Below are 13,784 nucleotides of genomic sequence, written 5' to 3' on the forward strand. Positions count from 1 at the left end.
ATTTTTGAGTGCTGAATTTCTGTTTCTTATCCTGAAAAGGACTACAGAACAGCCTTCTAGACCCTATGTCTGGTGGCCATCATGAGTTTTGATCCTTGTGACCACATTGCTCGAGGGTAGTGTCTGTAATACATATCTTGTGCAGTAAAGCTATTGGCAGATTAAACTAATCCATTCATCTTTAATTTTAATTTTATCTTTGAAAACGTTTTATGGAGATGTGGACTGCTGTCTTGTCTTCATATTTCTGACATGATTGTTTCTTAGCACTTCAATTAATATCAAGTGAAACAGCTGGAAGGCCTTCTTTCTGATTTAGGAAGTTAGATGTGCTCTCAGTGTGATGTTAAGGTCAATAGTATATGGCAAACCCAACGATTCATGAACAAATCACCTTCTTAGGTGTATTGCACTATTCAATACAAAATTAGAACTTGATTTTATTAATTTACTTTATAAATAGGGGCAACCCCTATAATTCCTCCACCTTATTGTTTCCATCGAAATTATACAACATTCTGACAGTCTCTTGTTTGGTTTTCATCCAAAATGCTGTTACACTTTCCTGTTGATCCAAGAAGCTTAAAATCGCTTGGATACTTCAATCCATATAGTACTCCATCTCTCTTTTGGCTCTTTTTAGGTTCTAGTGGCTATTCTAGGTGTTCTGCTGGATTTCTGAAACAAAGCTTTTCAAGGTTTTCTCTTCTCCTTATACTCTTTTCTTCTGTTCTGGTTGATTTTCTCTTTCGGCTTCACCCATTTTTATCTATAAAGCTGAAATTCGTTACAGTATTTGTATTTGTTGATTACATAAACTTTAATTTATCTTTCCCATATAAAATTATAGATCTACGATTTGCATGTGAATATATACTGTATATGTTTTTATTCCATCATTGTCAACTGGTCATACACTCCTCCCTTTACTGCCCTTTAAGATCACAACTGGACAACCAGCTGCTATTTCTCTACATATTTCTAGATTATTTCTCTGTCATCTCAAATTGGTTTAGATCATCAAAGATGTTTTTTTATTTTTGAATTTTTGACTGTTGAAACTACGCTTTGAATTAGAAGGAGTAATTTTTATTTGAAACGAGTAATGGATTATTTCCAAAAACACAGGTATTATATTTTTTTGCATACTAGGATTTCTCTATTAAAAGATGTCTCCATTATAATGATTGCTACCATAATTATTCTTATTGGCATTATTCTTAATGGATAAAAGCTACTGTTTTAGAATAACTCAAGCTCAAGAAGGAAAATAATAATATAACTAGCAAAATTAAAGTTAATTCCATAATTTGTATTAGGATTTTGATAAAATTATTATTATTATTATTATTATTATTATTATTATTATTATTATTATTATTATTATTTAATATCTTTCAAGTAAGAAGCCAAGATTTACAATTGCATCAATGGATCATGGATTCCCAATACTGGTATTGAGGAAATCTATTTAGGCCGTTGAAATTTCCTAATGAGTGCATTAATTCAAATCTAAACTGGCAATCTGATTTACATCAGTGTGTACATTGTAATGGCTGGACTCTAATGAAATAATCTGATGCATGCGGTTCAGCCACATTATACCACCTATAAAGCACTGCCTGAACAAAACAGCACCCCCCACACACACTCAAGCTGATTTCAGAGATGAAAATTAGTAGTATTAGAACGTAAATCAATACAAATCAACTACAAATCATTCCAAAGGGAGAGGAAGATTAGACAGTATTCGTTGCCTTTGACTCATGTGGCAGCAGTAGTTTTAGGAGGATTAGACAAAAGATAACTGTTTATTCAATGGGATGGTAGCAGCCCATTACTATGCCTCATATGTGTGCACTCTATTATTCTCTGTTCTTTCCTGACATATTATAGCTGGGGATGAATATGAAACACACCATGTGAAGCAAAGAAAGGTTGATTTATTTTTTTGCTGCTTTCCTCTCTAAGGATTTATCATATCATATAACCTTATCTGACAAGATATGCAAACCATCTGATTATTTCAAGTTGTCATTTTTATGCATTCCAGATTTTAGTGATTTCTGTAAAATAAGTGTTCTACAAACAACTCACTATAATTATCAGTAATAGACTGATGCTTCTAGAAGGAATTCCTATATTACATTGTATTGTAATATAGAAGTAGTTCAAAAGCACTCTTTGAATGTTTATCTTAATTAGAACTTTTGCTGGATTATCATATTTTCCAGCAGCACTCTCGACTGATGTTGCAAATATCACATTCAAGCAATTGCAATGTCTTGGTATTTTCTTTTTTAAGCATTGCTAGAAATAAAGTTTCATCGTAAGCATTTCGTTTTCATATGCAAAATATACCTACATGACATAGGCTATATTTAATATGTGAAAGAAACGGTGCTGAAATACAAGTTCAGTTTTTAATATTTTCAATTTAATGTTTTGCTTATGTTTTCATTGGGTGGTGTTTGAAAGAGAGCTGTAAGCCTCTTTAAATGTTTATACAATGCTTATACAAAGCTCTTTAAATGCTTGAACAATGCTGGATTGCATTGTTAAAGACTGGAAGTAAACCTCTGCTATAGCCTGTATTTTCAACCCCATAAAGAATTTTCCCTGTATATAATTTTGAAGTTTCTTTAAATAGAGAATACTTTTAAGTAATCCAGATTCCAAGTCATGGTATTTTCAATTTATAGACATTGTATGTCTGGTAAAACAGTAGCAAAGAGACTCAATTAACTCAACAGTGAAGAGGAATCTGATCTGTTTTCCTTCCAAAATCTATAGAAATATGAATTTTTAAAACCACCTGTGCATTTGTTCCTTTGACACAACATCTTAGTATATTTTCCCCATGATTCAAATGTCGTGAAAGTAGACAGCTATTGGTATTACAGTGCATACAAATATTCCAAGCCTTTATGGATTCATACAGCCGTTTTTTATAACAGTTCATGGCTCTCTGTAGGATAAAAATTCACACCCAGTTATGTCTGTTTTACTACTTTAAACAGGTTTGATTGGCACACAAAGCCCTTTGGCTACAGAAGACATTGTACTAAACTCCAAAGGGGGTTAGCTTCTGTTAGTTTAGTCTGACAGGGCAGCTCCCAGGAGGCACCCCCCTGACCTGCCCTCCACAGCCTGACATGGGACATTCCTGAAAGACTCCCAGTCTAACAAGACTGATGATAGCCTCCATGCTGATTACTAACCTGTGACACTGTCTGACTTTTAAAATATAAAGACACATTCTTTACTTTGTACTCCTCATGATGTATTAACCTATACTATTTCAAATTACTTCAATTGCTATAAAGTGTGCAGCCAATATCTTAAAAACACAAGAACGGATGCTGATCGATTGTTTGGTTGGTCAAAAGGTCCATCTTTTGCTGCACTATTCTATTTCCTTCTCTTCACCCTCCAAGGATTTATGCGCACTGCTTACTAGTCAAATATGCAGAGTCGGAATGATCTGTCCTTCTTCAAAGCCGACCAGTGCAATCTGCTGGCTTCTTTTTTGATTGTCATCTGCTCTGCCTGCAAAGCATTTCGCAAGTTGGGAAAAAGAAAAGGGGAAAGCTGTGTGTGGGTTTCTGAGAATGTCTGTAGTACATACTGTGGTTTTCTAAAAGCAAAGCTAATGGTCCTTTGAAACTGATTAACCTTCTACGGTATTTCTTTATTATTTCTGTATTTGTGTGCAGTATTTATAGTATTTCTGTAGTACAGTATTTCAGAACTGAGGATATACCCTAGATGTCCCATTGTAGCTCTGATTGTATTGCATTTTAGAATTCACTGACACTTGTAAAAATGCATCAGTAATAGAATACCGTTATATGCCAACAATGAAAAAAAATTTTTAACAATCATTCTACATTCAGTGAATTTTAAGAGTATCGTACAAGTTATAGACTTATGAGGAATGAAATAAAATGTTTAGCATGAATGGTGGGTACATCTTCCTGTGGCTGTTTAAAGTACAGTAACCCCCTTACTGTGCACAAATGTACCTTATGTACCTCTTGAGTACCTGTGTGAAATTTTCTGTATTCCATTTTACATCATGCAACCCCCATATTTAGAGTACCTGTCAGTTTAAGACGGATCCATGAGATGCACAAGAGGTCTTCTCATGAGAAGAGAAGAGGAGAGAGAGAGAGCAACCACTCGGTCAGATGTCGTCCTTTCTCAGGGATTGGGTTTTAATGGACATTGATATTTAATTGTGCAAAGAAATGTTATTGAGAGTGATTTCCTAAATGAAAGTGATAGTGTTTAGTTAAAATAATGATACATTAATCGATACATTAAAATGGCTCCTAAGCGTATGAGAAAGGGTGAAGCGTCCAGTGTTGCCATAAGTGATCTAAATCTGTGGTGCACTCAGTAGAAAAGTGCTTGATAAGTTGTGTGAAGGACTAAGTAATAGTGCTGTTGGTCGTTTGTTTGGTGTAAAGGAATCTACAGTTTGTGCAACAAAGAGAAGTGAGGAAGCTATTAGTGTGTAAGAAGAGGAAGAGTGACATCAATTAAGGTGTCATACAAGCCACGTGACCCAATCTACATGGGTGTCATCACAGCAGTAAAGGTAAGAATTATGTCACAAACTGATCCAGAAATAAAAACCATCCAATGTTACATAAAAATCTATTGTGTTTTTCTTTACTCTGAGGTTATTGTTGTACTTTATTATAGGTGAAAAAAATTTTTTAAGAGGTTTTTAACAGGTTGAATCATGGCTTCAGTTCCCCTATCCCTGTTTGTCCCTTAAGGAATTGAAATTACCAACCACGAATTTACCGAGGGTTTTCAAGAAGGTAACCCTTGTGAATGGCACAGCATTGCTGCATTTGGGAACAAAATCTATAAATGTTGAACTAAAACAAAAACTGTGAAAGAAAACTATTAAGAAGTGTGGAAAAAAAACACTTTTATTATTGTTGAGGCTTCTGTGCTTCTCTCCAGCAGCCATATCACCCTGCAACTCACAAGTGGCAGCCCACTGAAGCTAAGCATGTATGAGCCTGGTCAGTACCTGGATGGGAGACCTCCTGGGAAAAACTAAGGTTGCTGCTGGAAGAGGTGTTAGTGGGGCCAGCAGGGGGTGCTCACCCTGTGGTCTGTGTGGGTCCTAATGCCCCAGAATAGTGATGGGGACACTATACTGTAAACAGGCGCCGTCCTTCGGATGAGACATAAAACCAAGGTCCTGACTCTCTGTGGTCATTAAAAATCCCAGGGTGTTTCTTGAAAAGAGTAGGGGTGTAACCCCGGCATACTGGCCAACTTTCCCGTTGGGCATTATTATTATTATGCGTGATTTAAGGGGTGATCCTGCTTATTTAGAGCACAATCCTGAATTGGCAGGTACAGTCTGAACAGGGAGGTCCTGAGGAAGTGCTAAAAGGTGATGAGAGATGGTGTCATCCAGATGAGTCTAATGAATCTAAGCGTGTGTTTCCTCCGGATGGTACAATAGCAGAAACAGGAATGAGAGTGAAAAGAAGGAACAACAACAGAAATTGAGAGAAGAGGAGAAAGGGAAAAAGAGGCAGGAAGGGTGTGAGTGATGAAGGGAACATGTATCTAACATGTATCTTGTGTTTACCAATTATTTAGATTACATGATAGTTAGTAAACTAATATGCTAATTTTACAAATAGGCAAGTATTATAGGAGGTGCAAAAAGAATTAGAAAGGACTTACACAATTATGCAAGACTGAGGAACACTTGCCAGGTGGCATGTAATGTGATGATTGTTACAAGTGGGTAGCAAAAGCATAAAAACAAATATAAAACAGAAAACACTGAAAATAAAGGCACTTCCTATGCAAAAGACTTTTTTCACTGCTAGACAATATGGAGAAGAAAGTGAAAGAGAAAATAAAGCAAAATTGTACAAACCACTTAGCAAGACTTCATTTCGATTACTGTATAAATTTATGTTACGTTGCTACTGGTAATATCCTTACTTTTTTGACAGAAACTGTTTCTTACTGTGGTCACAAAGTTCACCTTTGGATTCTTCTGTCCAGAGAACATTCTTCCAGAAATCTTGAGGATTGTCAGGTGCTTTTTGGTGAAACTGAGAATGTTCCTCCACACTGTGTGTTATTTGGTGAAAATCAAAACACTGCCTTCTAACAGAAGACTCCCATCTGAACCATCAAGTGTGGTGGAGGGAGTGACATGATGTGGGCCTGCTTTGATGCCTCAGGACCTGGATGGGTCTCTGTCATTGACAGAATCATGAATTCAGGAGGAGAATAAAAGGCCATTCATTCGTCAGCTGAAGCTGAGCTTCAAGTGGGTCATGCAGTAAGAATTCAAGCAAATAAAGTATACAACAGAATGGCTGGAGACGAAATTTCACATTTTGTCTTGACCAAGTCAAAGCCATTGAAATGATCTGGCAGGACCTGAAGCAAACGGCTCATGCAAGACAACCCTCAAATGTCACTGCCTCGAAGCAGTTTTGTAAGAAAGAATTTAAAATTCCTAAATGTTAATGCTGACCAACAGTTACAGGAAGTGTCTAGTTGATGTCATTGCTGCTAACGGAGCTGCCACCAGAGTCCATCCATCTATATTCTAACCATTTTAACCAGTACACTGTCATGGGGAGCCAGAGTCTTACCCGACAACCTGTGGGCACAAGGAGGGATACACCTTGGATGGGATGCCAGTCCATCACACTGAATCTAAGAATGTACATACTTCTTTACACAAAACTGTTACTGATGGATCATTTTGACTTTTGACTTTTGCGAAGAATTATGTTTTAGGTATATAACGTATAAGAAAAAGGACAAACCTGGGGGGTTTGCAAATATTTTCTCTGAACTGTAATTCACATTTTGTTGTATGACTCTCTGACAAAATTTATACCAAAAAGACATTGGTCAACAAGACATTCGATTAACATTTTATAATCAACAATGCAGTACATTACACTTCCATCTATTTTGTTAGTTTGTCCCTTACGTCTGATGTTCTGCCTCCAGTATCAGAGTCCACCCCTTCTTTTGCATGATCTACAAACAAATAAAACTGGTAAGATGTTGCCGAATGTCCAATGTACTGATGCAGCCTGTGTTGTAATAAGTACTTTGTGCTTATGTCAAGTGTAGTTTCTGATGAACATTACATATATGGCTTAACATGGGTATGAGGACTTCCGACATTCCAAGTCAGTTAAAAATCAAGAGCTGTAGGCTATGCAACAAATACAATACGCACATTTCATGTATTGTAAAAAAGTGTCCCACTCTCAATTTACAAGGTTTTGAGTTTTGAGCTACAGTACCCTGTTTAACTTGCTGGGGGAAGTTTGATTTTGGCTTTGTTAGTAAGTAAATGGCAATGTAATAAATAATTTAATGGAGGCTAAACCATGGGTACATAAAATATTAGCGTTTACGCTCAGTTTATTTTTTACATTCTTTCCTGAAGCCTTTATTTCTTCTTTTTAATACTCTCTAAGTGCAATGCTCAGAATGGAAGACTTCTAAGACAGTAGCTACTTTGTGTTTTGTATTTAGCACAACTGCTCTGAATTTTAGTGTTGTAAAAGGTTGCTGCCATGGAAACAGGGCTGTGTACAAGCAGTTCTATTATTCTTGTGTAATGAGTATATCTTAGCAAACCCTCAGCTGAAAAGCCTCAACAACCTTTTTCGAACATATCTATCAAGCTATCTCGTCTGAAGCCCTTTATTTTGGTGTGTTTACAACATGTGCAGGTATTCACTCCTGTGCGACCCCTTCTTGTACTATTTACATCAGCACACCTCCAGGTGGTCTTTTGGAATGTTAACCTAACAACATATTTCCAAAACCCTAATTCTTTAATTTATAATTGTAACAAAATTAAATTCTCTTACTTCTATAATTTAGTTCGTGCCAGCTTCTATAGGTGACTAATGACAGCTATTGTATTAATTTCTGGAAGACACATAATTATAAACTTTCCTTTCCTAAGCCAAACCTAGTACACCAGGCTACAAACAAATATAAGCCTCAATTTCAGGGAAGCAAAGCTCATAGTTTCACTGTGAAACTTCTAGAGTGAAATTATCTTAAAAAACTACCCGTTGAGTGAAATAGTGTCCCAAATATATGCGTATTCTTTATGGTTTTAACAACATTCAAAGTTATGTATTGAAATCTAGTTTAAATCACAATGCGCTTTTAAATGATATAATGGGCACAATTAAATCACATATGTCTACTTACTCTAAAATTTGCAAATATGTTAATTTGCTTTTTAAATAATTTATTTGGGATATATTTAAAATTAGCATCTAAATTAGCTAATTTTAGCTATATTCTAAATAAATATTTCTAATAGCTAAGAACTTAATTGGTCATAGTAACCCATACCAAAATGTGGGTAAACCAAAAACTAAAGTTGTTTTTAATTTTTCTGCATTTACCCAATCTTTCAGGAACCATTTAAACCATTTTAATTCAGATTCTGTGAAGCTCTGTGAAGTTCCGTTAAGTCCATAATTATAGTTATAGATGTAAGCAATGAAACCTTCAAGTAACAAATATTGGAAATGGCTTATTAGGTGGAATCCTGTGCTCTCTGGTATGCACACAGCTTCAGCTTATAGAGAGACCTAATGTTGAATCAAATGTATTCCTTTGTTCTTTGACTGTTTTACAGAATATGCCCTCAGTTATCTCTTGACCATTGCTAATTTAAAGATAACTCCATTATCTTTTACTATAGCAAGTGTAAGTACTTTAATTTTCTTTTCTATGCATTAAGGTGCTTATTTTGATTTTTTTTGCTTTGAATGAACTGTAATAAAACATTTTACCCTATAATGTGTATTTCAGTACGTTATTGCTATCACTGTGATCCATTAATATATTAATTGGCCTTTTATCCCCTGTAAGGTAGCTTAACCTTTAGTTAAAAATATTCCTGTTTCCAGAGCACATTCACAGATTGCCTCCATTTCTTCTAGTATCAGTAGAAAAGGCTAGTGGGGGGAATCAACATAAATTGACTTTATTGATTTGACATGACAAATTAACACGAAAGCTACCAAGGAAAGAATAATCCCTTTGCACATCAAATAGGAACCGAGAAAGAATTCCTGTCAAAGACCACACCGAGATAAGTGCATTACTATGTTGTGACAAAATAAGAATAATAGGTTTAGATGACATTCTTGATGAAGCCGTAGAAATGCATTGTTTTCACTTCTTTGATGGTGCTTTTAATCATGTTCATCTGCTTGGAAGACTAATGAACATATTGTAAAATACTTATGAACTGCAATTGGGGAAACCCATTAAGAATTTTGTTCCGTACTTCTAAAGGGTATTTACAGTGAAGCACCAATCTGATTTTTCAATGCACCCAAATGGTACGTAGAACTTTGTTGAATGCTGTGATAAAAACTGTCAAAAGTAACAGATAGGGTGGATTTTATTCTGTACATTAATATTAACCTTACTCTGAGAATTGTTTACCTGATATTACATTAGGTAGTCCTAGACTAGTGCCAGTCAAGGTGTATAAACCACTGGATAATGTACACACTACATATTGCTGCTTCATGTGCATAAAGGAGATTAACCTCTTATCCCCTTCCTAAAACAACAACATTGCTTCCCAGAAATTAGATTTGTCCTATGACTTTTCAAGGAGTAGTGCTGGCATAGTAAAAAATATAATTTTATGTACAGTGTAATTTTAGATCAATGCATGACTGCATCGATGATGGAGGATTATGGCATAATGATCAGTCTAATGATTCTGTAATTGTTATTATTTACACTCAATTTAGCTTTTTGCAACTGTAGGGAAAAATCACAGCAAAACAGTGCATAATTACTTCTACAATTTAAAAATAATGAGAAAAAATGGCTCATAATCAATTTTATGTAATACATCTTACATTGCAATTATGTTCCCTAAACGATGAAACAAGTTTAATTTAGAATTTTACACATGGGTGAAAATGACATTTTTTTACTCCCTGGCAATGATTCCTGCCAATACTGTAGAACAGCAAAGTAGTGTTTACAGGCATGCAGGAGGTCTCTGGGATTGTCCGTTTTCGGAACAAATGGTCAACAGTGCTAAAGAATCCTGAACTATGATCAGGCCGAAAATGTCCATTGATTTTTCTTCGGGGCTGCTTTCCCTTATTGTGGTAGATGATATCGGCAAAATATAGCTTTAATCCAATTAATTCTGTGTGTGATCCAGACTTTAAAAAAATACTTCGTAATACTCTGTCACTTTCTGTTACCTGTTTTATAACCTCATCTGTCTACTCAAACAGGCAGTTGAGCATGTCCATCATAGGGTGTCATCATCTGACTTGGTAAAACATGAATTACTGTTTTCCTCAAGCCTTTTCTCTGTGAAGTGTCAACTCGATGAGCCTGTCCTTTTTTCCTGTCTAAATAGTATTTCCATGAGTGACAGGTAAAGGGTTAAGCAAGAAATGACAAAGAAAAACATCTACCAACCTTATATTTTACCATATAAACCATTCACACACTAAAGAAAAAAAAAGGGGCCATTTTCATTCAGTGACTTTTTCCTTTTTCGTTAATGTAAATGTTTTTTTTTACACAAAGTCACTTGCAGCTCCACAGTTTAAACTACTTCCTGGCTTCTTTTCACCTTACTGGTTAATAAATGATGGAATGTCTTATTTAAGAATGACATATGCGTAAAATCTCTTAAGAATGCCCTGGTTCCTGTTAAACAGTTCAAGTTGTTGTTTTCTTGCCTTGTTGAAAAAGGCCAGATGATAGTGGGTAAACATGCAACTATTAGCACACCTTTCCCCAGTGGGCATTTAGTAGCTTATGGAAGCATTTTCCCAGCAGCTTTGCTGTAATATTCATTGCTCTGTGAAGCCACCTGGGCTGTGAAATCACTGATTGCTATACAGTCTCAGGGCACACATTATGTAAAGACAACTGGTGACTTTTGCTCATTGTTCATTTTTGCACTTATTTATCAGTCGTTCAAACAATTCTTTGCTTGTTTTGTTTTCTTATACGTCTGCAGAGAATTTTCCATGAAGTAATCGCTCACTAATGACTTTGAAAAATCTAGAAAATCATGTGCATATCTATATAACCTTGAACACATTGTCACGTCAGGAAAAAAGAAGCCATTGTGTATGGTATTTATACAAAGTGATGCTCAGGAGACAAGCTCTGTATTAGTCAATGTGTTTAACTGTCTTTTGTGTTTCTTCTCGGTTGAAGGGGTGAGCCCTGGTTTTATGACCAAGGTGTCCTTCCCTACAATAAAGGGTGAACCGAGTTGTGGCCGCAATGTTGAGTGTTTGGTGGCTCAGCAGCAATCTCAGGGAGGAAAGCCCGATTTGTAACAATAATGATGTGGCGAGTTGTGATTGGTGGAATGCAATGGTTTTTCTTCTTCCTGACCTTTTGTTATCAACTCCATTACGAGGAAGGTTCATCAAATTCTCATACACACACATCCTGCACACTCAAGCAATTCAAGTACATTTTACACAACATGTAAATTCTTCCTGTTTCAAATATGGGGAAACCGCCAACACTAATCTTCGGAATTAATTAAAACACACAAACACCTCCAAGATATTTAATGTGTTTTCAAATCCTGTCAACAAACACATACCTCTTTTAACTGCATATGCTAGTTTAGAGATAAATCAATTAGAGCTTCAAGGAAAAAATACACTTACCTGTATATTACTTGTGTAATTTAATTAGGATTTGCTTAAATCTTATTTAAAATGTCTGCTTGTTGCAGTCTAGAAATACGGTTAATTGTGTGAAAAGGGAAAATAAAACCTTCAGCCCTTCAGATTTGTATTTATGCAGTTTAATTTTCATGGCCAGCGATAACAGCTTAATGGCGACCCCTGCTGTACAGAACACAAATTCCTCTGGATTTTTACAGCTTAGCCAATGCTGCCACCAGTTGGAAAACTGAAACGGTCATGAAAATGAATAATGTATATGGAAAATAGCACGGAATTTAAGTGTCTCCCAATGGGGTAATGCATACTATTTTTGAGGGGTTTCAAATTTCTGCTTTTTTACAACTGGATTTCACGTGTTCGTTGTATGAGCCATTTACAACCGCATCTGTATTAAACCTATTCAAGATAAAAACAATATGAAAAGGTTACTAACGAGATGTGGCTATTCAGCCTATATATCTTCTGTAGTAATGAATAAGTAATATCACATCCAGCTGTTTCTTGAAAGAACTCACTGTTTTGGCTTGAAAAACATGGCTGGGCAGATTTTTCCGTACTCCTACAAAACTTTATATAGAGATATGCCCTTTTATTTGAAGATTTCATTATAAACTAAATTACTATAAGCTACTTGTTGTCCTGTGGTTTCCATTTGTGACCTTTGGTTCTTGTTTTATTGTTGATACCAAAAGAGCTTACTGAGTTGCCTTTGCAAATGCCCTTAAGGATTGTGAATGCTTGTATCAGATTCCCTTGTAGTCTTCTGTATTCAAAACTATAAAGGTTCGCTCTTTTAGTTTGGCATTACCAAACATTCCATTAATCCTTTAGATTAGTCCTTTAGATAAGATTGTATCTGGCTGCTATGCTCTGGACAGATTCCAATTCAGCAATATTGTTTTATAATGTGGTGACAAAAATTGTACACAGCATTCTAAAATGAAGTCTTACTATTGCATTTTACAACATTCATAGATTTAAGTTTTACCTGAACAGTTGCAGGTATTAAGCAATACAACAGTGAAACACTCTGGAAAGCTAGGACAATGAAATGAGATAAAGAATAAGAAGAAAAACAGAACAAAATAAAGCAGTCTAGGAAATTATTCAATTACAGTTGTATCCTCTTTTCTCATAGATCATAATCTTCAGATAACTATGCTAACACAACTTATTGAAAAGTTAAAATAGTTTTTGTTTGAAAACTGAAGAAACTTCACCATGTAGACAGCTATATTATATGGCAGGTATCCCAGAAGGAATCTATGTGTATTTTCCTGTACATAGTAATTCTCATGATAAATTGTAGCATTAACCGTGTCAATGCCATTACCATTCTATACTGTGATGTCATTTTGATGACAAAATTTGAAATTGTGCCTGTTTCATTATATTAGAGTGCATCCTCAGTACCAACGATCTTTGAAAGAATGTAAATTTCTTCTCCTTTCAGTTGTGTTAGCCACTGCCTTCGGCTGACCACATCTACAAGACTTCAGTTTCTGTCGGCTTCATAATTTAAAGTACTGACACAAATTGCAGAAAGTTCAAAATGGGCATTGACACTTATTCCCACGAGTTAAAAGAGATGAGTTATGATGAAAGGCTGAAGCTCTTCCTAGGAAATGCCTGTGGGATTTTTCAAAAGAGACAATGTCTTCAAAATCCTAAAATGAAAAGCAAGGTCAGTGCCAGTAGTTGTTTCTCACTTATTTCAGCCAACAAATAAGGACATATGTGGAAATCGGAAACAGTTGATGCTGAAGTCACACAAGCTAACACATTATTTTTAACAAACACTGAGGAAGGCTTGGAACAGTTTACCAAGCCATGCTGCTGAATCCAATCCAATCTTTCACAAGCCAATTAGATGTTCCATTTGATCACAGGATTGCAGTTCCACAACAGACTTTTCGTTCTGGACTTTGTTTTATTTACATTCTTAAAAAGACTTACAAATCTCCAGGTAACAGTCACCTTCTCCATACAATATATCCTGTCACATGTTTCAATCTTGAGTTTTTATCTAGT

The sequence above is a fragment of the Lepisosteus platostomus genome, chromosome 3 (genome assembly GCF_059453375.1).
Source record: "Lepisosteus platostomus isolate fLepPlt1 chromosome 3, fLepPlt1.hap1, whole genome shotgun sequence".
NCBI lineage: Eukaryota > Metazoa > Chordata > Actinopteri > Semionotiformes > Lepisosteidae > Lepisosteus > Lepisosteus platostomus.